The sequence below is a fragment of the Lytechinus variegatus genome, chromosome 17 (assembly GCF_018143015.1).
Source record: "Lytechinus variegatus isolate NC3 chromosome 17, Lvar_3.0, whole genome shotgun sequence".
In the NCBI taxonomy this organism is placed as follows: Eukaryota; Metazoa; Echinodermata; class Echinoidea; order Temnopleuroida; family Toxopneustidae; genus Lytechinus; species Lytechinus variegatus.
The window spans coordinates 225,830-251,880 of NC_054756.1; the positions used below are offsets into that span (position 1 = coordinate 225,830).

General features: G+C 38.2%; 1 protein-coding gene and 1 long non-coding RNA gene across 2 annotated transcripts in view; both read left to right on the forward strand.

Annotated features, from left to right (window-relative positions):
* The first annotated feature begins 888 nt into the window (after positions 1-888).
* Positions 889-3,128, forward strand: LOC121431389. Its single transcript, XR_005972118.1, has 3 exons — positions 889-1,006; positions 2,406-2,530; positions 3,019-3,128. It is a non-coding gene; the product is annotated as an uncharacterized LOC121431389 (long non-coding RNA).
* A 4,357-nt stretch (positions 3,129-7,485) lies between these two features.
* The window catches only part of LOC121431145, a 111,120-nt gene continuing 92,554 nt past the window's right edge, over positions 7,486-26,051 (forward strand). Inside the window, exon 1 of the mRNA XM_041628652.1 lies at positions 7,486-7,545. The gene's annotated coding sequence lies outside the window, so the exon portion shown is untranslated. The remainder of the gene's footprint in view (positions 7,546-26,051) is intronic.

Here is a 26,051-nt window from a genome sequence, read left to right on the forward strand (position 1 = left end):
GCCTCCAATTGGTTTCAACTGGAACCAATTGAAACCAGTTGCCTCCAATTGGATTCAACTGGTTTTAATAGGGAAATTGGAACAACTGGAACCAATTGAAAACCAACTGAAACCGATTGCCAACTGGTTCCAGTTGGCCAACTGGGGAGCGTTTCATCAATATTTTCATCCGACAAGTTGTCAGATCTGACATCTTTCCATGATTTCGATTGGCTGAGAGGCAGTGTTCCTATGGTAACTGTCGGATAAAATGGGACTTGTCGGATAAATCGTCTGACAAGTCCTTTCATGAAACGCTCCCCTGGTTTTAATTGGAACCAATTGGCAACTGGTTTTCAATTGGAACCAGTTGTTCCAATTTCCCTATTGAAACCAGTTGGCCAACTGGTTTCAATTGGTTTTGCTGTAATTGGTTTTAACTGGATTTTGGTCCTGGGATATAAGGTGCTTAAAATTGCGTTCGAAATTAGTTAGCCATCTTATAAAAGGAACAACGTACGCATTTACCCGTCGTTTTTCAGCGATATGCAGTGCACTCGAGGTTTCTTCACAGAGATACGATCTTACGTGTACGTAAGCTCCCGAAGGGAGCTAGAGAGGCAACTCTTTTTGCGCGTTTTTGATTTTCCATAGGTTTTGTACATAACAAACATGGCTGCCATTTGTCCAATTTGAAGGTTGATTTTGGAAGGTCAATGTTTAATTCATAAGTAATGACGTCAAAATACGCACAATGCACTTGTATGATTGGATAAAACGCTAATGTTTTATTCATGTACTCATGCATTAAACATTTTTTTCCGTCCCACAATTCCCTACGATATCTGTGCGAAGTGTCGTTCTTTTTTATTCTGCGAAAATCAACTTTTTGAAATACAATAGCAAGTCTAATTATCTGTTTTTAGAATTGATGTTCGAAATCATGATTTCTGAGTGAACTTCAAAGGAGCAGAAAATCTTGGAGGAAACATTGATATCAATCTAATGACATTCCATAGGAATAACAGTAAGTTAAGTTCAATTCCTTACTTTGATCTTGATTGAAATTGTAGTGTGTTTGCTGGGGTTCGGCCGTCGCATGCATGGCTTTATGTGCAGTTTACAACGCAAACCACAATTTCCATATTTCCATTTCTTTTTCCTGTCCTGATCCTAAATTAGTCTGAAATCTGACTGACATATTTTCTCAGAAAATAACATAGTTGTTCGTAGAACTAAGTTTGTAAATTGGGATGCTTCTTGTCCGCCCTTATTAAATCTGTGTTTCAGTTCTTATTGTCAAATATCAGGGGTAGATGTGGACTTGTTTATTATAACGGCAAATACCGTACCATATAGCCAGAGCGGGATGCGGACTTTGATATCGCCGGTGCCAGCCGGCTGCGAAATTGCCGATGTAGGCTAGGTCATTAGGTGTTGGAAATTAATTGTCAAACAAGCTTGAGTTGAAATTTGAAGTTATAGGCCATGGGCCTAGTACTGATTTTTCGACACCGCTATTTCAATATAATTATCTGCATTTAAAATGAAATGAAATTAAATCTAAATGAACTGAATCTGTTTGGAATGATATTGGTAGATTTTGCCATGCTCATGGAATGATTTGAGACAGATATTAACGTTTTTCTTTTTTTAAATAAAAGTAAGGCCCTAGGATAGGTCTAACTTGAACATAGATTTAAAAAAATAAAATTCTAGATCTGTCTGGTTTGACTTTTTTCTACAAAGATTTAAGTTAACTTTATTTTAGTTCCTGGCTGGACCATTGGAATTAGCCTAGCAACGGAGTTTAATGATTCTTTTTTTTTCGGGGGGGGGGGGGAACATTTATTTGTCAGGGTTCAAACTGCTCAATTGTTTTTGGAAGGGTTGAGAAAATTTATAGTGCCCTATTTTGAATTGTTTAAGTATAAGGCTAAGCAGAGAGAGCAGCTGATCCAATTGATTTATCTTTATTGTCCTCACTTGATGTTATTTGTGGTGAAAGGCAATGGGTCATTTAAACCTGCCAGCAAGTGAGCTAACCCTTTTTTAAAATAAAAATCAAACTTAAAGAGGAACTCACTTAACGTAGAGATTCAAATCAGACATGTTTATAGATGAGTGCAAAAAAATTAACGATTGTCTCGCACTGATGAATGAGCGAGAGCCATATTATTACACAAATAATTATCCTACATCTGTCAAAGCTGGCTTGGTGTATATATATATTGAAGATATGACAAAAGACCTCACTATAGTAGGCCGCGTATGCTTGAACCATTTAGTTTTTGGTCAAGACCTGCTTTTTTTGTGTTGGGAATTTTGAAAGCTGGAACTCTGAAAAAATTGTTTTAAGAGAGGAATTTTGTTTATCACTTTTGAAATGTTTAACTGTAAAGTATTGTATGTATATTGAATTGCAGATCCAATGGGATCCAGTTCTTAGCAGTCCCAGCCTAGTCAGAAGTACAAAGTCAAATACCATTTGCACATCACCAAGAGGTACAATCTCATGAGTAACAGGATATCTGATCTAAAAGCTTGCCAGGTATGCTTGTTTTCATAAAAATATAAAAAACCTATTTTTTTCTGAATCATGTTATCCCATAAAGTAAAGCTCCATGATGAGATAATGTTCTTTTGGATTCAAATTCACCAGTATTTCCATTATCATCAATGCATACTTCTAGTCCATGTCTCTTAGCTATATTAATCATACATAAATTCACTTTAAAACTCAGTTACTCTGAAGACAGAAATAAAAGGACAAAATATTGAGATTAATCTTTCGATATATATTTGAATGGGTTTTCACACTTAATAAAAAAAAGTTATATGAATAATGATCTATAATAGTGATCTATGATTTTTATCTGGCAACATAAGTTACTACATGTGCATTTTCTAAAAAATATTGCATGGAAGAGTAGGGGCTCATAAAAAGTTTAAAACTTCTAAATAAACTGGACTAGGTGAGTAAGAATAATTTATATCAGCAGCTCATTTTGTTAATTTCTCTTTTTGTTTACTATGCAGGTTTCACAAGCAGTTTGAGTATCACCAGGGCAGATCAAGAAGAAATATGAAGGCCAGGTTCATAACAAGCAGTTTCTTCATTGCAATTACAGATTTAAAAACTTGAATGAATTTAAATAAATGTGTCAATACATATTGAATGCTGCTTAAACTACACATCTGTTGAAAAAAAAAATTAATTGGAGTATAGATATTTAGGTCCATAGGTTTCACACAAGATTAAAATATTTTTCCAAAGGTCACACTTATCCCCCCCCCCCCCCCCTTATCAATGTTCTAATCATCTACATGTAGTACTTATACTGTTAGTGAAAGCACTTTGAATAATATTAGTAGTTTGAAAGGGATAGGTTGTATTCTGGTTATCTAAACAATGCAGAATGGACCTTTACTGAGGTCTGGGCTATGTAACATACATGCCTACAGACATATAAAGGTGATAAGAAATAATGGATTTTCATTGAAAAAATGTGCATAATAAAAACAATGTGACAGAACAAAGGGTGAAGAAATCACTCTCAGTCCGGGACCCCAATTCATTAAAGGGGAAGTTCACCCTGAAGAAAACTTTGTTGTAAAAATAGTAGAAAAATTAGTAAAAAAAATATTGGTGAAGGTTTCAGGAAAATCCGTTAAAAAGTAAGAAAGTTATTAGAGTTCAAAGTTTTGGATTTGTGACGTCATAGTAGACGAGCAGCTGCCCCATGTGTTATGTAATATAACATGCATGAATTTCAAATTTTGTATGGTTCCTGATGACTTAATTTTGTTTTCTATTCATGATCAGGTATGAAATGATTTGTCTATTGATACACAAAAGGTAGAGTGAAAACCATTTTAAATTTTCTGAGAAAATGACATTTATTTGATTTTTTACCATTCGCTATGTATGAATGCTGCTCGCATATGACGTCACAAATCAAATAATTGAAATTCTAATAACTTTTAATTATTTGATGAATTTTTCTCAAACCTTTGGCAATATTTGTTATTATTTTTTCTAATATTTTTACAATAAACTTTTTTCAGGGTAAACTTCCCCTTTAAGACTAACTACTATTCTAACTTTGAAATTCTGGTAATTACTATGGAAACATTAAAGCAACAGATCAAAATTGGGGTTCCCATGCTAGTTGCTAGTTACATTTGGGGCCAATTTACCATAATTGAAGTCTTTATGAAACAAGAACCTCTATGTATTGCTGGACATTAAGCTGTTGAATTCATTTTCTGGGGGAAGTGAAAAGTTGTACTATTTTTTTTTTCGTTTTTAATCTCTTTGTTTTTGTAACACTGTATTGTCGATGTCCCATATAATGGACTAGATAAGTTCTGAAAATAAAAGAATTTGTTGGAAATAGAACACAGCTCTAGCAGCACTTCACAACAATAGACAATAAGCAACTTTGTTACTGATTTTCTAATGTGCAGATTTGGGAAGGCACTCTTTAGAGAAATGTGGCAATGTGCTCCCCTTTTTTATGAAGTGTCCCCGATTAGATTAGCAGGCTATTTCTTGTCAGCAAATGCTAAAATAATGATTTGATATTTGAGTAACTGACTTTGAGAGAGAGGTATATCGATAATCTTTTTATTAATGGCATCCTTGATGCCCCCCTTATATTGACTATGTAAGGCTTATCAATAACTATGTAAGTGAATATACATACTTATTTTTTTTCCAATTTTTTTTCTCTAGATTTTACCCCAAAAATACATCCCGTCTCTTGTAATATCCTTGCAATTTCTTTTGCACTCATTACAGGCATTTTGCTGATGTAATTTGATGCTTTGGTGAGAAAAAAGAGAAAAAAATATTTTTATCATGTATTCAAATATTTATTAATTAATAAACATTTTAATTTGAAATATTACTTTCTAATCTTGATATTCGTGATTTAATTAATCCACCAATTTATATTCCGTGAAAGATATGTGATGATGATGTTATTGTGATGAAATGGCACTGAAGATTACTTCTATATGACTGGAATATGATAGTGCTACTGATTGATTGATTGATTCTGTATGTCAGGTATCCATGGGTATAATACTAGTACAACAGGTATTTAGTATCAAAATAACATGCGTGGCAAGATAGCCCATAAAAGCCATTGCAACATGGCATACTGTGACATTCAGGTGCAGCCGAATTAAAGACATGAATGAGTTTGATTTAAAAGTGGGATAGGAATTAAAATGAAATGAGAATAATTGTTTGCTCGCATGGTTATGTGGAATGTGTGTGTGTGTGTGGAAGAGAGAGAGAGAGGGGGGGGGGGTGGAATCGATAGAGAAATATAGGGGGTGGGCAGGTACAAAATTTTTATTTTATTTGGAAGTGACCTTTAAGATAGCCTTGATGAGAGCAAATACATGGGGGGGGGGTACTGGGCTCTCTTTTGCTCCCATCCCAAACTCAGACTTTAAAAAAAAAATCTTCATTAAGATTTGCACCAGATAGTTCATTTCAATTTCAAATAAAGACAAAATGACCTGATTGCTCTCTTGCTCAGATTTTTCTCATCATTTTAAGTATTTACCCCACCCCCCCAAAAAAAAAATAATAACCAAATATTTGTGGCTATTCATGATGTGTATATGAAAATAATGGGCAGTGATGAACACCAATAGAGCAAGCAGACCCCTAAGTTCAATCCTACTAATGAATCTCTTGTAAGCTTCCAAAATGTCTTCCAGGGAAATATTTAGCAAATAAATAAGGGAATTAATTGATGTAGTAATAAACGCGAAAGAATAAAAAATATGTAAACAAGAAAAGATGAATAAACAACTGAATACCTTGAGGGGGGTGAACGGGGGAATGATCAATGACATGAATTTACCAAAGACGCAGCTCTATGAATAAATTTCATATTCAATCACGTCGCGTAGTATGCTAATTTGTGACAAATTGCTTATTTGCATATTTTTACGCTGTGCGCGCAGGCCAATTTATGACCACGCCTCTGTTTCGCTGGTGTGCCATGAAATTGCGGTGTCCATAGCCTTGTACGCGAAAAATGGGAGCAGTGTGCACTTTTGACCTTCCAAAATTTCCCCATGTCTGACCGGATGCAGAAGCGGAGTTTCACCCCCGGCCCCTGGATGGGTTTCTTCTTCGCATGCACACTCCACACTCGCCTTCGGCTCGTGTGAGTGCGCATGCTCAGAAGAAACCTCTCGTGCAGCATAGCATTGCATACTCGCTAAACAACTCCGCAGAATGCGTTATTCCTATAATATACACTCCAAACACAGCATGGCCTCTGTGCCTCCCACCCTTCCCTTTTTTGGAATGGGTTCTCCAGACACTTAAGATAAAGACATAATCTTTAGCTCAATATCTCAATTAATTGTAGTAAAAATGATCATGAATATTTGTGCTTTATAATATCTAATTTTCAATTCATTGATGAAATACTGATCTCAAAGTCAAATGTCCTGAAATTGCTGTACACCACTCACTATTTCCCCATAGATCGCGACTCATGTGTTAAAAATGAGATTTGAAAAAATCGCCAAAAATAAGTCATCCACACCTTTATCATTGGTAGTTCAGTTCATCCAATACCCGGAGGAGCAACTTCCCTTCACGAGTGGATACCATGCGCGACCATGGGGTCTCGAAAAGCACCCGGCCTAAACACGTGACGTAATTTTCACATTCTGAAAATGCACCCCTGAACAAGTATTAGCGTGTGAAACCCTACCCTTAACAAGTATTGGAAACAAAACGATACTCTTGGCAAATATTCCCTGAAATGAACCCCTAAACAAGTACATATTGCAGGAATGTTTTATTGTTACGGGTCCTTCGGTCGTCTGCTTTACCTTATACAACCCCACCTTCTACACCTCGCGTAAATCGAACTCTAAACACGAAGTGTTGGGGCAAAAAGGACATCCTTTATAAAACATTTAAATTTTGTTTTATCATCCCCGCAAATTCGACCCTAAACGCATAATTTTCCTAGCGAAATAGATACATTTTTTTCATTATTTTTGTGTTTTTGACACCCTTATCACGTTATACGTACGTAACGTGCCCTATCGTGAAAAAAACAATCCTTTTCACGTATTTTTTTTTTGGTCGCGCATGGTATCCACTCGTCAATGTAAGTGCCCCCCCCCCCGGATCCAATATCCTCAACGCTAAATATATGAAAAGCCGATGAAAAGGTGTTTTTCAGGATTTTTTCACACTACAGGGGCTCAAAGCAAGACTATGTGCAAAATTGGTTGCAGTCACAGTGCTCACGGGGTTTCTTGGGCAACTAATCAAGTTCCCATAAAACCCAGCATTGACAAATTACTGCTCTCCCATGTGACTGATCAGATCCAGTAGTAATCCCCCTCTATGAAAAAAATTGTTCAGATATGCACCGTTGAATTTATATGAATTAATATTTTTCCAACCATATTACATCACGGGTCTAAAGGGGATTCCCGAAATTGCCGGATCTATTTTATTTACAGTGTTGTGCGTCCACATGTGGAGCGAAGGATCTACACGACATCAGCCTGGTAAGAAACCTTAATTTTTTTTATACTTTTCTTATTTCTATTGAAAATTTTTAAAACCTTCCGGCAACCCTGTATTTCAGGGGTCTAAATTATGGTACTGTGCGTACGTACGTGCCGGGTATGGCGGGCCGTTAATGCCATTATAGGACTAGGCCTATATACAATAATACAGCTACACGCCAAGGCTAAGCCTATCTGGCTATCACTTGTTCACCACTGCCCTGTGTAGGCACTTGTTCACTGCTACCACCCTGCCTGTGGGGAATCTACAGTTAGGACTATGGACATGGTATGCCGATGTTCAGAGCACACACTTTAAAAAGTCATTAAAATGTCACTTTGTGACCAAAATTACTAATTTCCGTACAGTTGCAATTTATTTTTCATTAGTAACTATTAGGCCTATATATAGACAGGAATAACCGTCGTTTCTGGGGATTTATTCAACAATTTCTGACATTTTACTACAATCCCCATTTACCGATGGCAATGTGTCACTGACACTGACACTGTCAGTACGAGCCTTCATGTGTAATCTGGTCCGACAATTCGGCGGACGGGTTTTGTCCAGATTTGTTACTTCTTTTAGATTCTAAATGACATATTATCTTGGACGAAGGTCCACTATTTTCGTTAGACTCTAATCTTTCTATTGATATCATAAACATTTTATAATATTTTGAAAATATACGTTGCCGATGAGTTATTCCCCGGGTTATTCCTTAATTTTTACTTTCTGCCGGAGAGGAAAATATGGCAGCCGTCAACGAGTTGTGCTTTTATCAAGGCTTTCCGATTAAATTTTCGATATCTTGGCCAATCAATGCGAGCGACAAGTTCCGAACGCACGCACATCAAGATGTCCAAGCGCAGCGCAAAGCAGCGGCACAAATCGCGATAGGTAGCGACTGGTAAATACGTCTGTAATGATGATGACGTCATCCAAGATGGCAACTTACCTTGACCAATGAAAGGATCGAAGATGACGATGTTTCGATCATCATTTCAAAAGAATTAGCGGTAACTGAGGTCTAAGGTACGATATTTCTTAATTTTAAACATTTTTTCGTAAATATGGATGTGATTTCTTTTTCATAATATGACATTTTATGTGCAAAAAAACGATCGGAAAATCGGGTTCCCGCTGTTCGATCTAACGTTACTGCTAAAATACGTTGTCTGTACGTTACTTGTTACTTGTCGCAATAATCCCAAAACGCAGCTCCTTGGAAGCTATACTGGGCCTCCAAGCTTTTCAGTCTATGTATTGGTCAGTGAGCCAACGCAGTTCAGCGGAACAACCAAAATACAGAGACTGAAGCTTTTGGTCTAGCCTATATACAGCTACACGCCAAGGCCAAGCCTATCTGGCTATCACTTGTTCACCACTTCCCTGTGTAGGCACTTGTTCACTGCTACCACCCTGCCTGTGGGGAATCTACAGTTAGGACTATGGTATGCCGATGTTCAGAGCACACACTTTAAAAAGTCATTAAAATGTCACTTTTGTGACCAAAATTACTAATTTCCGTACAGTTGCAATTTATTTTTTAATTGGTAACTTGGGAATAATTTTTGTATTCACCAGAGCGCTCAAAAACTTGAATTTTGGGCATATTTTTGTGTACGCCCTCTATTAGTGGAAAGTAATATGGCAAGAAAATTATCATTTTTTGATCTCTATTTTTAATTAAGAAAAAAATTATTTAAAGTATCAAATTTAAATAAGGGCCAAGTTGTATGAATAATAGGTGTAATGGAAACTGTCACTGTAAAAAAATCAAGCATTTGCCCCAAACAAAAAGAGAAATTTAGCCAAACATTGCCACCCTCATTTTGCCACACATGGAGATATAACTGAGAACAAGGTTATGTAAGGTTATAATTTTACTGATGTATAACTATTTTATGTTCATTTAGCTTTCCACTCTGTTCTGCTTACCTCACTTCTGACCTACATTCCTCTCCTTTTGTATAGCTCCTCACTTCTATTGTTCTGCCCCTGCTCATTCAACCTTGCCTGCTCTGTCACCACTCTCTCTCTCTCTCTCTCTCTCCCCTCTCTTCCATGACTATTCAACCTACTCACATGACTCTCACTCTTTTACCCTATTGGTTACTTCTCTGTATTTACTATCATTTGATTGGATATTTTTGTTATGCACTTTCTTGTCAGCCATCTTGTCAGCCATTTTTGAAAATACAAGTTAGTACAGCTCAAGTCATAAAACATGTAAGGTGTGTTTTTTGGGGAGTCTTACAACTGGTGGCAGCAGTGGTTTTTCTGCACTCAACTGTAATTGCATCCTTACTTCATGTAGAAATTTTTGCAGTATTATACATCTGGTGAGTTAAAGTGAAATTCTCCCTCCATCTTTAACTGTGAATGTGAATGTTTGAGAGCATGAAATCACCCTTCTCACTGATCTTCCTCCATCTGTTCCTGAGGCTGAGGCAGTAGTGTTTGTGTGACTTCACCCTCCTTCATTGATTACTGAGGATTCATCTTGAGTTTTAGGACATTGATTCCTTCCTACATCAGTAATTTTGTGTGAATTTCGACATTCATCCTTCATCAGTGTCAGTGAGTGAGATTTTACAACTATCTTCATACAGAACCTGTATTTTTTTGGTGAGTCTCCATCAGTAAGATATTTTCACCCTTCTTCATTTACAGAACTGTATGTTTTTTATCAAAGCCAGATTATATCTTTAACCTGTTTTTGGCTGCCATACATCGCAGTATTCTACATTGTAAACCTGCATATTCTACATCCAGTTTTGAGCATTGCAATTTACCCAGTTGCAGAATACACCCTCCTTCCATTATAGCCGCTCACTATAGATATTCCAGCTACCAAAGTTCACAATTTTTGAGCTGTACTCAGTGTAACTTAGGTCTTCCTCCCTCCTTCACATCACCATTATGGCATCTTATCGTATGGAGTTACCAGAACTCTTTACAGGAGAGGATGGCAAAGACTTCCATCAATGGATACGCAGATTCGAAGTTGCAGCAACAGCTTTTCCAGACACCGCTGTTAGCTTACACACCCTCCTTCCTGCAAGACTCGCAGGATCGGCCTTCACTGTTTGGGAGAGTATGGCTGAATCAGACCGGAAGGATTTCAAGAAAGTGAAAGAAAAACTCTCTCATGTTTTTGGAAGGACACACTTCATAGAAACTTTCAGATCTTGTACTACTGCTCGCACTCGTCAGCCAGGTGAACCTTTGGAAGTGTTCGCATCGTCCATTACTTCATTAGTAGAGGAAGCTTTCCCATCTTATGATAGTGACGCTAAAGGTGGTGAAAAATTCAGACGATTTGTTGCAGGTTTAGAGAAACCTCTCCAAGTAAAGATCCATGAACTTGGAGGCACAAACTTTGACGAGGCATTGAAGATAGCATTAAGGGTAGAGAGAGCACACCAAGCGCAAGACTGTGGTGTAGTAGGAGCAGTAGATCGAGGCAAGGACAAGACGCCTGTCCAAGAGGCATCAGTCTTACAACTGGTCCTGCCAAGACTGACAGAGATAGAAAGGAGATTAGATGAGATGTCCTCAAAGTTTGAGACAGCTACCAGGCTTAGTAGATCTCCGCAGCGTGGTAGTAGCCCATCAGGCCGTGGACAGGATTGGAAAAACATGGGACGTCGTGTTTCTCCATCTCCAACCCGGGACTACCGGCGGCATGAATCTCCAGATCAGTATGCAAGACACAGATCTCCAAGCCCTTATCAGAACTACTCATACCAATCCAGGATGTCTCCCTCTAGAAGGCCATATGAACCGTCAAGCAGACAAACTCAGCTTCATCGATCCACGGCTAATCAAGCTGACTCCCGCAGACAAGCTCCCTTTCGTCAAGTTCACTTTGAAAGTCGGCAGCCGGAAAACTACTAGAAGTTGAGGAAGAGGGTCGTTCATCAACTACACACACCAAGGCCCAAATACAAATAGCCTCTATTTCATCCTCGAAATCACCCTACATCCCTATCATCATCGACAACGTCTATGTATTGGCACTCGTCGATAGTGGATCATTCATATCTCTTCTAAGTGCTGAATTTCTGTCATCCATTCCAGCATCACAAAGGAGCCCATTGGAAAAGTTAACATTCATGGCATCCTCCATCACAGGTGAGCTGGTAGACAACATTGGGACAGTTGCACCATCAATACATATCGGGAACAAGTCTACCCAACACGAGTTCTTTGTGGCACGCAACATCACTCACTCGGTTGTACTTGGATGGGACTTTATCCACAGCCACAAGGCCTCCATAACGCCAACATCATTCGACATGCCCGGCACTACTATTCCCTTCATCGACCGTCAGCAGTACCAAGCCCCGCTGAAGTGTAAAGTTGCTCTTGTTGGACAAGCTCAGATTCCACCCAGGTGTGAAACTCACGTCCAGGGAAGACTGACATCGCCACAGTTTGACATTATACCAAGAGACTATGATGGTTACTTTGAACCAGCATTACACGATCACATCCCTGTTATTGGTGCAAGATCTCTGTTCAAGCCTCAAGATGGTCTTATTCTGGTGCGCCTTATCAATCCCTCTGACGAGACAGTTGATCTTCCTGCAGACACCTGCCTTGGTCAATTCTTCTCTATGACTGGGGATAGCGAAGAGGAATACAAGATCATGAGCGTAACCACTGACGCAAATCCAAAAGCGACAGACGAGTCACCAGCTGCCAGTGTTCTCCCTTCTTCAGGCCTCACAAAGACAGAGTACGAGAAGGCTGAACAACTTCTTCAAGACTACAGGGATATTTTCAGCACAACATCCCAAGATATTGGCCAGACTGACATTATCTATCACCACATTGACACATCCTCAGATGCTCCAATTCGACAGAGGGCTTACCGAACTTCACCGGCAATGAGGGTAGAGATTCAGAAGCAAGTAGACGACCTCCTACAAAGAGGCATCGTTGAAGAGAGCTACAGCCCCTGGGCAAGCCCGATTGTCATGGTGAAAAAGAAAGACAACACATACCGATTTTGCGTGGATTATAGAAAACTCAACGCAGTGACTGTTCGAGATTCTCACCCTATTCCACGCCAAGACGATTCAATTGACTCCCTTTCCTCGTCGGCATATTTCAGCGTCATGGACTTATCCAGTGGCTATTGGCAAGTCAAGCTCAACCCACAAGACAAAGAAAAGACTGCTTTTACCACTGGCACAGGACTTTACCAATTCACTGTCATGCCATTCGGACTTGTCAACGCTCCAATGACATTCCAAAGACTCATGGAAGTGGTTCTCCATGGCTTACACTGGTCCCGATGCCTGGTATACTTGGATGATTGCATAGTCATGGGCAAGGATTTCGATGATCATCTCAAGAATCTCCAAGAAGTATTCAAACGATTCAGAGATGCTGGACTTAAACTCAAACCATCCAAGTGTGGATTTTTCAGGAAAGAAGTCACATACCTTGGCCACATAATCAACACCAAAGGAGTTAAACCTGACCCAAGCAACGTCGAAAAAGTCAAGTCCTGGCCCCAGCCGAGAACACCCACCGATGTTCGATCCTTCCTTGGCTTGGCATCTTTCTACCGACGTTTCATACCCAGCTTCGCCAAGATTGCAACTCCTTTGACAACTCTCACACACAAAGGTCAACAGTTCATATGGACAGCAGAGTGTGAAATGGCCTTTCAACACCTGAAAGAAGCTTTAACCAATCCACCTCTACTCGCCTATCCAGACTTTGATAAGGAGTTCATCCTGTCATCAGATGCATCCCTTCAAGCAGTAGGTGCTGTCCTTTCACAGAGTCAAGACGGCAAGGAACGTGTCATCTCCTACTTCAGCCAAACTCTTAGCACTACTCAGAAAAAGTGGTCAACCTATGATCGAGAGCTCTGGGCCATTGTTACAGCAGTCCGCCACTTTCGTCATTACCTGAGACACCAACACTTCACAATTCTGACAGATCACAAACCTCTTCTGGCTCTCAAAAAGTTCCCAATTCAAGACGACGCATCTGGAAAGAGAACTCGATGGATAGTGGAACTCAACTCCTACACTTTCAGCCTTACTCACAAGAAAGGACAATCACATAGCAATGCTGATGCATTATCTAGACGCCCAGTCGAGAGCCAAGTCACTCCAAGACTGCCGGAACAGCTACCCAAACACACAGTAACCAGTCCAGTGTGCAATGCAGTCGAAACTCGCTCGTCTAAATCACGACCATCGACAGATACACCTACTTCCTATGATTCAACAAGGCAGTCCACACTGAAAGCTACCCAGCCTTACCAAGGTGTAATCCTCGACAGTGATGTAGATGTACAGCATGAACAGCAACTAGATCAAGATATCAGTACGATCATTGAATACATGAACAAGGGTGAGCGACCAACCATTCGACAGATCCGCAGACACAATCCCCGGCTTAGACGTCTCTTGTGGCAGTACCCCAAATTCATCCTCCTAGATGGTATACTCTACAGGAAGAAGAAAGACAAGCTTGGTAACCCCTCACTCCAACTTGTGGTACCAAATTCACTTATCCCAAGGGTACTCCAAGATTTACATGGTGATGCATCATCCGGACACTTCGGAGCACTTCGCACAATACAGAGAGCTGAGTCAATGTGCTATTGGCCCTACTAGCCCAGTCATTTTAGCCCAAATTTTGACCAAACTTGGAACAAATTGCAACAGAATTTTTTTTATCACTATGCATTTCTGTAAGGTCCCTAGTACAACATACTAAAAGTCCCAAACTTTCCGAATAGGGGAAAGGCATCTAATTTGCATAAATCCAAGATGGCTGCCAAAATTAATTGATATGCCTTATCCTTGATATTTTTTGTACAGATAATGGAAAAATCTTGAAATGAATACGCAATTCACTATGATTAAGATATCATAAATCGGTTGCAATCGTTTCCGGGACTGTCCGGTTCATATTTTTCGAAAAATGTGAGAAATTATGCCAAAATTTTTGTGTTTTCGGTCAAAAATTTGCATGTGCATTGAAATCTTTCTGTTTTAACATTAGCATCAACAACTAATGTAAAATATCAGCATTCGACAAGAAAGGGGATATATCAACGAAAAAATTGATATGCTTCATAACAGTATTAATGTCTCAACTTGCTTAGATTAAGGGCAAATACATCCGAATGTATTATGCGATATTGCGATAAAGTGACACCAAAAACCAACCTCCGGGTCTAGTCCGTCTTTTATATCGACTACAACGCGATCGCTTGGATGCCTTTGAAGATAGTACAATATACAAAATCGGTCTTGCCTCGCCTTTGTTGGTGTGACTAACACGCGTAAATACAATGACGTCTAGCGATACAAAAGTGTATATTACTTAAATTGATATGTGGGCAAAGGGCTTTTTCTTCATTTGAAACATTTATGTTAATGAAATTTCTTAGAAAAAGTTCGAGGATGCATAATTGATCTGCATGCTGTATGCAATTACGTTCAAGAACATCACACCATAGTCCCGCAATAGCTTGTCAAAGTTACCCCCTTATCCGTAGCTCAAATATTAAAAATATCGTGCTTTTTGGAGCCCCCAATGTGACAACGCGGTGTTTTGCTACAAAGAAAAAAACTTTTATTGTCTAGAAATCACTTGGAGGCAAAAGAGCAGGCTTTCTCTTTGAGTTACATATAAAGAAGTGATGGCACATCAAAGCCTACTCTTTCAGGGGTCTTCTGAAGTCACCAACCCCTTTTTGTATTTTGCTCATTTCTTGGAAAATTCGCACAATTTTTAGCTCCATTGAGGCAATAGGCGTTTCCCCTTTGCAGTAAACAAATTTAATTGTTTTGTAAGCACTTGAGGATGAAAAAATAGATTTTCTTCTATCAGATAAATTTAAAGAAGTGCTGGCACAGCAAAGTCTATCCCCTACGGGGTTCGCTAAAGTCAATTACCCCTTTTCCATATTTTGCCAATTTATGGAAAAATCTATAAATCCGGAGCCCTCATTGAGGCAAAAAGATGTTTCTGTTACAGTGTAAGCCACTTTTATTGTTTTAAACCACTTGGAAACAAAAGAGTAGCCTTTTGTCTATGTGCTACGTGTAAAGAAGTGCTGGCACATCAAAGCCTACATCCTTTAGGGAGCTGCTGAAATCACCCCACCCCTTAAGCGTATTTTACCCATTTCTTGTAAAATTTTGGAGCCCAAATGAGGTAAAAGGCGTTTCCCCCTTTGCAGTAGACCACTTTTATTCTGTGGAACCACTTGGAGATAACAAAATTAGATTTTCCTCCATCAGCTACATACAAAGAAGTGCTGGCACAGCAAACCCTACCTCTCAGGGGTTTGCCGAAGTCAACCATCCCTTTTCCATATTTTGCCTATTTATGGAAAAATCTATCAATTCGGAGCCCTCATTGATGCAAAAATGTTTATATATATATATATATATATAGCAAACCACTTTCATTGTTTCGTAACCACTTGGAGATTAAAAAAATTCTTTATATCAGCTACATATAAAGAAGTTCTGGCTCAGCAAAGCCTACCCCCTCAGGGGTTACCTAAGTCTCCCTTTTTTGCCCTTTTTGCCTATTTTCTCCTCCTTATTTTATTTATAATTTATGGGGAAAATCTGCCAATTTGGAGCCCCTATTAAGGCAAAACGTTGTTTCTGCTCTATAGCAAACTTCTTTCATTGTTTCGTAACCACTTGGAGATAAAAAAAGTAGATTTTCCTCTATCAACTACAATAAAGATGTGCTGGCTCATCAAAGCCTACCTCCCTTAGGGGTTCCCGAAGTCTCAAAATTGCAGTTTTGACCCCCCCCCCCCATTCGGGCAAAAGGCATTTCTGCTATATGGTTAAGTCACTTTTATTATTTGAAACTTAAAGATGAGTAGGTTTAGTCTATCAGCGCATCGACCCTTCCCTCTTCAGGGACTCCAAATTGACAGATTTTCCCATAAATTGGCAAAATACGGCGCATCGACCCCTTCCCTCTTCAGGGGCTCCAAATTGACAGATTTTTCCCATAAATTGGCAAAATACGGAAAAAGTGCTACTTTGGTATACAGTTAAATAGTAGTATAATAGGATGTGGCAGGTCTAATAGCTATACATCTTATTTTTCTCTTGAACTTTGAGATCGAGCAAGCAGAAAATGTCATTATTTTGGTGTACAATGTCACGTGACTAGCATATGATAGTTTCCGTGCCTAGACCCTTTCATGTTAAACAATTAATACAGTCCAAACAGAATCTAATTTATGTATTTAATGTCAACAGTAACAATGTTCTTGTGGTATAAATGTTTGCTTACTGATATTTATGATACAGCGATAGTTTGAGGAAGTCAATGTTTATAGTATATCGAGGCCGGAATCGATATGATTTGTAATCGGGTCTGAATACATAGAATACATTGGCGTCGTCTGCTACGTAAACTTAATGAGCGAATATGACCAAAATTAACCATTATGTTTATGCAAATTAGAACACTTTCCCCTATTCGGATTTTCTGGGACTTTTAGTATGGTCTTCTATGGACCTCAAAGAAACGTTCTGCATTGGAATAAATTCTGTTGCAATTTGTTCCAAGTGAAAATTTAAAATGACTGGACTATACATGAACAAGGAAATCACTGACTTCTGCAACACATGCACAGCTTGTGAGTCCTTCCGGTTACCAACACCCAAGCTCCAAGCACCCCTACACCCAATCACCACTACACGCCCTTTGGAGATAGTCTTCGCTGACATTGCTGAGCTCCCAATTACAAGACGAGGTTTCCGCTACATACTTGTCGTGACGGATCATTTCAGCAAATATGTCAATATCTACCCGATGAAGGATCAGACTGCTCCAACTATCGCCAAACTCTTGTTCGAAGAATATGTGAAAGAACATGGTATTCCAGAGACATTGCACACAGACCAGGGACGACAGTTCGAATCGAGATTAGTGCAAGAACTGTGCAGCAAATTGGGCATCAAAAAGTCGAGATCGACGCCGTATCATCCCCAGGGAGCCGGCATAGTAGAACGTTGTAATCGCACAATAAAGGATCAACTTGCAAAGTACATTTCTCACCAAGGAGGAGAATGGGACACTCATATCAATCAAGTCCAGTTGGCATATAACACAAGCATCCACGCCACAACAGGATTGACTCCATACTACGTCATGCATGGCAGGGAAGCCCGTACACCTGCAAACATCACTTGTTCAACTCCTCCACCCTCATCTGGCAACACGCTCCTGCAGTACACAACAAACCTATCTGAGAGACTAAGAAAAGCATGGGAGTTCACCAAACAGAAAACCAGACAGCAACAACAACAACAAAAACAACAGTACGACACAAAGGCCCGCACTGCCAAGTACAACAGGGGTGACCTTGTCTTACTTCATGACCCAACCAATAGCAGAAACAAACTAGAACCAAACTGGAAAGGTCCTTTCAAAGTATGTTCCTCATCAGATGATGGACTGAATTACGACATCGTTGATACTCGCGATGAAAGGATCAAGCGACGTGTCCATCATAATCGTTTGAAACTACATCGAGCCAGAGCCCCACAAACGATGTTGACTTCACCATCTACACCAGCCACACCTCCTCCATCAATACCTGGTACTGAGAAAGCCACAAAACAGTACCCTCCAGTACCCCCAGCAGATGACGAGACTAGAAGGAAGATGCAGTCACATCAATCCCCTAGCCATGGCCCAGCCTATCTCGTGTGGTCACCTCGACCACCAGATAACATCCTTCATCACCAGCAGTCAGACTATGACCAACAGCCTCGGTCAAGTTTGTCTGTTCGGCAACAAACCTCAAACCAGCCAACGAATTCTAGCCACCATTCCAGGCTAGATGAGTCAACTACACGGCAACTACAACCAAATCTGACCAAACCTTCTGGCCAACAACCAACGCAGGCAGAGAAGTCAGCCCCATTCCAGCAGCATCCTGGGCCGTCCTCGCCTCCTGACCAAACTCAATTTGGGCCATCCTCACTGCCTGACCAAACTCAACCTGGGCCATCCTCAGCGCCTGACCATACACAACCTGGGCCGTCTTCGCCGACTTACCAAACTCCATGTGGGCCACCCTCACCAACTGAACAATCTCCGCCTAGGCCTCTGCCACTGACTCACCAACCCCAACTGAGGCCATCCTCACCGGCTGATCAACCACAACTCAGACCTCAATATCAACTGAGGTCAACATCAAACCAATCACTACTTTGGCCATCTTCGTCACCTAACCAACCACGATGTAGGTCATCCTCGCCAGCTGACCGCCAATGCAGATCTCATTATCATCTGAGGTCATCGACTAGACAGCCAGAACCCAGAAGCTCTAACCCCGACCCTGCGACGCGAGCGGGTAGTCAACCCAGCACCAGTCTAAGGCAGCATCGCCTACGAGAAAATATGAAGGACAATGAACAATTGCCTAGCAACGAAAATGAGAAGGACAATGGACAATTACATAGAACTGAGAATGCAACGGACAATGGACAATTACATAGAAATGAAAATGCAAAGGACAATGGACGATTATGTAGTAATGAACGCTCTCCAGAAGATGAAAATCGTCCAGACACTCATTCACGATATGGTCGACGAATTAAAGTACCAGCAAAATTTCAAGATTACAAACTATAGAGACTATGAAAACTTTGTTTGCAAAACATGAGATTGAAAGATTGATATATCGATTGAGAGACACATTGATTTGAACTTTTCTCCATTTTTCCTGATGGACTGTGGAATCTTTGTTTACGAAACTTGATAGAGATAGAAAGATTGATATATACTGATATCGGCTGAGACACATTGATTTGAACTTTTCTACATTTATCTGATGTCGATTGAAAGACAAACTGATGCAAAATTTCAAGATTTAATAGAGACTGTGAAAAACTTTGTTCACAAACATTGATATAGTCTGAGAGACATTGCAGACTCTAGAGACTGTGAAGAACTTTGTTTACAAGAATTTATATAGACTGAAAGACATGCCAATATAAACTTTATTCATGTTATCTTACATCACCACCGTTTTGTAGGTGATAGTATGTTATGGATGTAATTCTAAATTACATATATATATTAATGAAAGTGAACAATTTACAGGGTGAAAAGTTTACCAAAATTTGTGAAACTTTAAGCAATTTCTCATGATTTTCATTGAAAACAGGATCAGTTTTCAGTTTTGAATGTTTAACTTAAAAGAAAAGAAAAATGTTATATGACTGTTTTTGCCATGATAAAAACAAAAGAAAGTTAGAGGTCAAATTTAATGTTCGGCGAACTAAGGTACTTGTTCAGTTATCTGATTTATGCACTTACATGTACTAATCCATATTGAAAGGACACAGAAAGGTATAGATGTCAACATTTTATTGCATTTCGTTAAAAAAAAAAATTTGAAGATTCAAAGTGTTCTAAAAACGGATTATTATATTGACCTAAATTGAATAAGAATTCTATAAGATGTATCGGAAGAACTGATGCGAGTATTCAACTCAGACGTATGCATTTACATTGTTTTCCGAACATTACTTGGAACTCAGAATAATTGTTTTGAGTCGTATGAAAGATATTGATGAAATTGATATTTTGAGTTTAAAAAAAAAAAAAAAAAAAAAAAAAAATTCTTATACATGTATTCCAAAATTTTCTGATATGTATATTCAAAATGATATATTTGAAAGGTATATTCGAGAGGTATACTACTTTCATTGTGAATTGAAAGGATTACTGATATACTTTTGAAAGGTATATTGTTTCGTTCATTGATCAATTTGGTATCTGATTGTGTCAGCCATAGACACTGTATTTTGCTATGTCTTCCTACATTTGAGACAGTTTGGAAGGTTTATTTCAGAATGCCTATTCTCAGTGTAATTTATTAGATATGGAAAACTTCCAAAATTTCTTAAAAGCTAATAGACAAAAACAAAACAAGAAAAAAAAAACATGACATTTGTTTCTAGGCAAAGGCATTGCCATGAAAAATTGTTTGTGGAAGATTGTACAAATTGTGAAACCAATTTTTTTTTTTTTTTTTTGCAAGATTGTTAAAAGTTTTGCTATGGAAAATTGCAAAGTTGAGCTTAGAATATTTGATACTATGTGTTGTAATTTGACATGTGATTTTACAGAATATTGCCACGTTGTGCTCAAAGTATTTGATATTACGTCTTTTTTTTTTACTTTGATCATTTGACTTGTTCGTGATAGGATTCATTGCAGTTAGCAAGTTGTCAAAAAAAAAAGATGTTTATTGATGAAATTTTGGTATTTGCTGGACATGTAGAATGTATTAAGCTAGACATTCTAAACAACTGATATTTTTTTTCCAATTTGGATGGATGTTTAAAAAAAAAAAAAAAGAAGAAAGACTCCCAAAAAAACACACCTTACATGTTTTATGACTTGAGCTGTACTAATCCATATTGAAAGGACACAGAAAGGTATAGATGTCAACATTTTATTGCATTTCGTTAAAAAAAAAAATTTGAAGATTCAAAGTGTTCTAAAAACGGATTATTATATTGACCTAAATTGAATAAGAATTCTATAAGATGTATCGGAAGAACTGATGCGAGTATTCAACTCAGACGTATGCATTTACATTGTTTTCCGAACATTACTTGGAACTCAGAATAATTGTTTTGAGTCGTATGAAAGATATTGATGAAATTGATATTTTGAGTTTAAAAAAAAAAAAAAAAAAAAAAAAAATTCTTATACATGTATTCCAAAATTTTCTGATATGTATATTCAAAATGATATATTTGAAAGGTATATTCGAGAGGTATACTACTTTCATTGTGAATTGAAAGGATTACTGATATACTTTTGAAAGGTATATTGTTTCGTTCATTGATCAATTTGGTATCTGATTGTGTCAGCCATAGACACTGTATTTTGCTATGTCTTCCTACATTTGAGACAGTTTGGAAGGTTTATTTCAGAATGCCTATTCTCAGTGTAATTTATTAGATATGGAAAACTTCCAAAATTTCTTAAAAGCTAATAGACAAAAACAAAACAAGAAAAAAAAAACATGACATTTGTTTCTAGGCAAAGGCATTGCCATGAAAAATTGTTTGTGGAAGATTGTACAAATTGTGAAACCAATTTTTTTTTTTTTTTTTGCAAGATTGTTAAAAGTTTTGCTATGGAAAATTGCAAAGTTGAGCTTAGAATATTTGATACTATGTGTTGTAATTTGACATGTGATTTTACAGAATATTGCCACGTTGTGCTCAAAGTATTTGATATTACGTCTTTTTTTTTTACTTTGATCATTTGACTTGTTCGTGATAGGATTCATTGCAGTTAGCAAGTTGTCAAAAAAAAAAGATGTTTATTGATGAAATTTTGGTATTTGCTGGACATGTAGAATGTATTAAGCTAGACATTCTAAACAACTGATATTTTTTTTCCAATTTGGATGGATGTTTAAAAAAAAAAAAAAAGAAGAAAGAAAAAAAAAAATGAAGGAATTGTAGAGAAGGAATACTACATAATTTGAGTTGATCTCAGACAGATTTAATGTGACTCAATTTTCTTACGGATCAAATGTATGTATACATGTAGGCACAAAGTACTTTCAAAAATGAGGACATTTTTTTGTGAAGATGGAATATTATGTAAGGTTATAATTTTACTGATGTATAACTATTTTATGTTCATTTAGCTTTCCACTCTGTTCTGCTTACCTCACTTCTGACCTACATTCCTCTCCTTTTGTATAGCTCCTCACTTCTATTGTTCTGCCCCTGCTCATTCAACCTTGCCTGCTCTGTCACCACTCTCTCTCTCTCTCTCTCTCTCCCCTCTCTTCCATGACTATTCAACCTACTCACATGACTCTCACTCTTTTACCCTATTGGTTACTTCTCTGTATTTACTATCATTTGATTGGATATTTTTGTTATGCACTTTCTTGTCAGCCATCTTGTCAGCCATTTTTGAAAATACAAGTTAGTACAGCTCAAGTCATAAAACATGTAAGGTGTGTTTTTTTGGGAGTCTTACAGTTATATTATAACCTTGTTCATTGAATGAGTGTGTGTAGGGAATCTATGGTAGTGGATCGTATTACCGAACACTTTTCATGAATTTGATCATATCAAACACATTCCAATAAAATTCACCAAACTTTCACCATAAATACACAAATACCTACAAAATATAAACATGCAGAAATTTTGCCGAAATTGTTTTTAATTTTTACGACATCAGCTCTTCGCAAGTGAAATATTTTTGTCACTGGAAAAGGTATCGTATAACCGAACATGTGTTTTCTATGGGAAAAGTTGGGAAAACAAAGTCACTGATGAGCTATTTTGACCATATTTTGGCATAATCGTGATATAGTCCCCAAATCCAAAAGTGGGGATTATTAGAATCACACCTACCAGAACGCATGAAAATCACTTCCTAATTTTCTCCACCTCCAGAACACAGTCCCCAACTCGCACAGCTTTGTAGCAAAATGATAACACACACAAATGAAACACATGCACTGTATATAAACACTAGGGTTCTCTCCCTATTATCACTTGTTCACTGCTACCATCTGGGCTGTGGAGAATCTACAGGTAGGACTATGGTATGCCAATGCTGTATAGAGCACACACTTTAAAAAATCATTAAAATATCACTTTTGTGACCAAAATTACTAATTTCCATACAGTTTTAATTTATCTATTATTAGTAATGTGGGAATAATTTTTGTATTCACCAGAGCACTCAAAAACTTGAATTTTGGGCATATTTTTGTGTATGGCCTCTATTAATGTTGTAACCCGCACCCGTTGCGGTACGGGTTAACCTGCCGGTATGCCTCCGATCGCGGGTTGCGGGCCGGGCCGAGTTCATTCTCAAACCCGCAGACCGTCATGCGAAAAAAAGGGAGAATAAACGACGCATAATAAAAACATTCACAGTGAAAATTGAGTTAAGATCATGTGCTTCTTACGTGGCAGATTCTTTTAGAGACGTAGATATTTCCTTTTAAAAAATGCCGGCGTATTTTTGTCTTGTGAATAGTGAACAGGACTGAGTCTGAGACAGTTCAACAACACATCGAGTTGCTCTTTCAAAGGCCAGCGCAGTCAAAAAGCAACCGCATGGGCCAATGAAACTCGATGTTGAGTTTCCCGTCCCATTTTTTCCAGCTCATAATGAGGAACCGATTTCATTATTCATTATTTTTCAGAAGATGAAAGTTTGACCTTTTGTAACCTTTTAACGCACTTTATTCTGTGGAACTTGAAGCCAGGGAAAAATTAATCATTTTTTTGGGGGGGCTCCATTTTCATTTTTTTTGGTAATATCTCAGGAGCTCTTTTCAAATGCTACGTTTTTGTATTTTGAGGAATACCTGTTCACTTATTAAATTAATTATTACTTGTTGTTTAATATTGTATGATTTTTAAAGTTTTTTTCATGCTTAGAATCTTGGATGTGGGTGTGTTTGTGTGGGTGAGACTGTGAGTTGAACTTGATATAAATGAATTTAATATCTAATTTTTACTCCATCTAATTCCAGTACTTGGCCATGTAATAAAGGCCCACATACCCTTACTTTTCCTGAAGTTCTTTGAAAACGCAGATCTCCACGAAAATTGTATTTCTCTATGGGGAAGTCTAAATTTGGTGAGAATGAACTCATTAATAACTTAAATATACATGACAATGAAGAAATCATCAAACTTCATTGGCAGTTTTGAAAAATATACCCGAAATATAAACTCTGTCTGAAGCAGAAAATCACCATCATTGAGGCCTTTACAGAGCGAATTGTCCCCCAGAGAGACAGAGCTCAGACTAGCTAGCACAAGCGCCAATGCGTACGTGGGTGAGCCTCCCGTCGGCCTTGTAACAGATTGAGCTTTGATGATTTTTTTTGTCTGATATTTACCTCATCCCCTGGAAAAATAAAACAAATGATTTTAAGTTATAATTAGCAAATGTAGGCCGTATAATAACTCACCACTAGACTTTATTGAGGTAGCTCAACCATACCTCGAGCGATGTTCGTGCAGGCTCCACCACTTCTACGGTTGTTGAGTGGAGCCTGCACGAACATCCCTCGAGGTATGGTTGAGCATGCAGCGTCATTCCATTCACAAAAAAAGAAAGAAAAGATTTACAGGTATTTACAAGATATACAAGTAATTGTGTTACTGAAAAGCTTATATTAATGTTTTAAATCAGTTTTGAATCTAGATATCCAAATAGTTTATTTTCAGAATTTGATTTTCAAACGCGGGCCAAATTTCATAACGCAGGCGGGCGACGGGAAACTGAACATCGAGTTTTAGCAGCCATATTATCGAATGAAATACAAAAACAGAAGGAAATAATATAGAGATAAACGAGAAGAAAAAATTGACTGTATCATTATCCAGGTATTTATTGCAATTTTGATTACTTTATAGACGAGGTCCCATAGAATTGAATATTGTAATTATGATTGTTGTGAGTCGCAGTGTCGACCGACCTGGACTGAAAAACAACATTGCCGTCTGCCGATCCTTGCTGGGCAGCCTGGGCTAGCTAGCGCGCTGAGCTGCGGCTCGCTAGCTCCGATCCGAGGCGTTAATTGCGTCATGCTTTCAATTTCGAGATCAGAGCGTACCCATTTCGTGGTACAAAGTCACAAAAAAAAACATTTTCTCTCCGGTATAAAAGGCGAATTTGCAATTTGTAAGTAAATTCACTCTAGGCTAGGTAGTAGTAGACATATATTTTCCTGATTTGAGCCTGTATAGTGTGGGGATTGCAGAAATAATGTTTTTCATTTTTCAAAGATAAATTGACTTGCGGGTTAAAACCCGACGGGTCAGCGGGTCCCGCTGGCAAATTATTGGATTATACGGGACGGTACGGTTCGGGTTTTCACTTGCGGGTTACAACATTACCCTCTATTGGTGAAAAGTAATATGACAAGAAAATTTTCATTTTTTGATCTCTATTTTTAATTAAGAAAAAATTATATAAAGAATCAAATTTAAATAAGAGCCAAGCAGTATGAATTAACAGGTCTAATAGAAACTGTCAGTGTAAAAAAAATCAAGCATTTGCCCCAAAGAAAAAGAGAAAATAAGCCAAACATTGCCACCCTTATTTTGTCACACATGGAGATATAACTGAGAACAAGGTTATATTATAACCTTGTTCATTGAATGAGTGCCTATTATATACTCGTGATACAGTCCCCACTCAATGGGAAATCAAGTTTGATTTTCACGGCGATGGGGACAGTTTCAACAGTATAGTATACTCGTGGTTCACTTTGTACGCAGTGGGGACAGTTTCAACAGTATAGTATATACTCGTGATACAATCCCCACGCTATGGGATACACAGTTCGTTTGGCACGCAGTGGGGATAGCTCCAACAGTATCATACTCGTGATACCGTCCCCTCACAACAGAAAATCGTGCTCATTCAACAAGGGGATGGGGTCAGTTTCCCG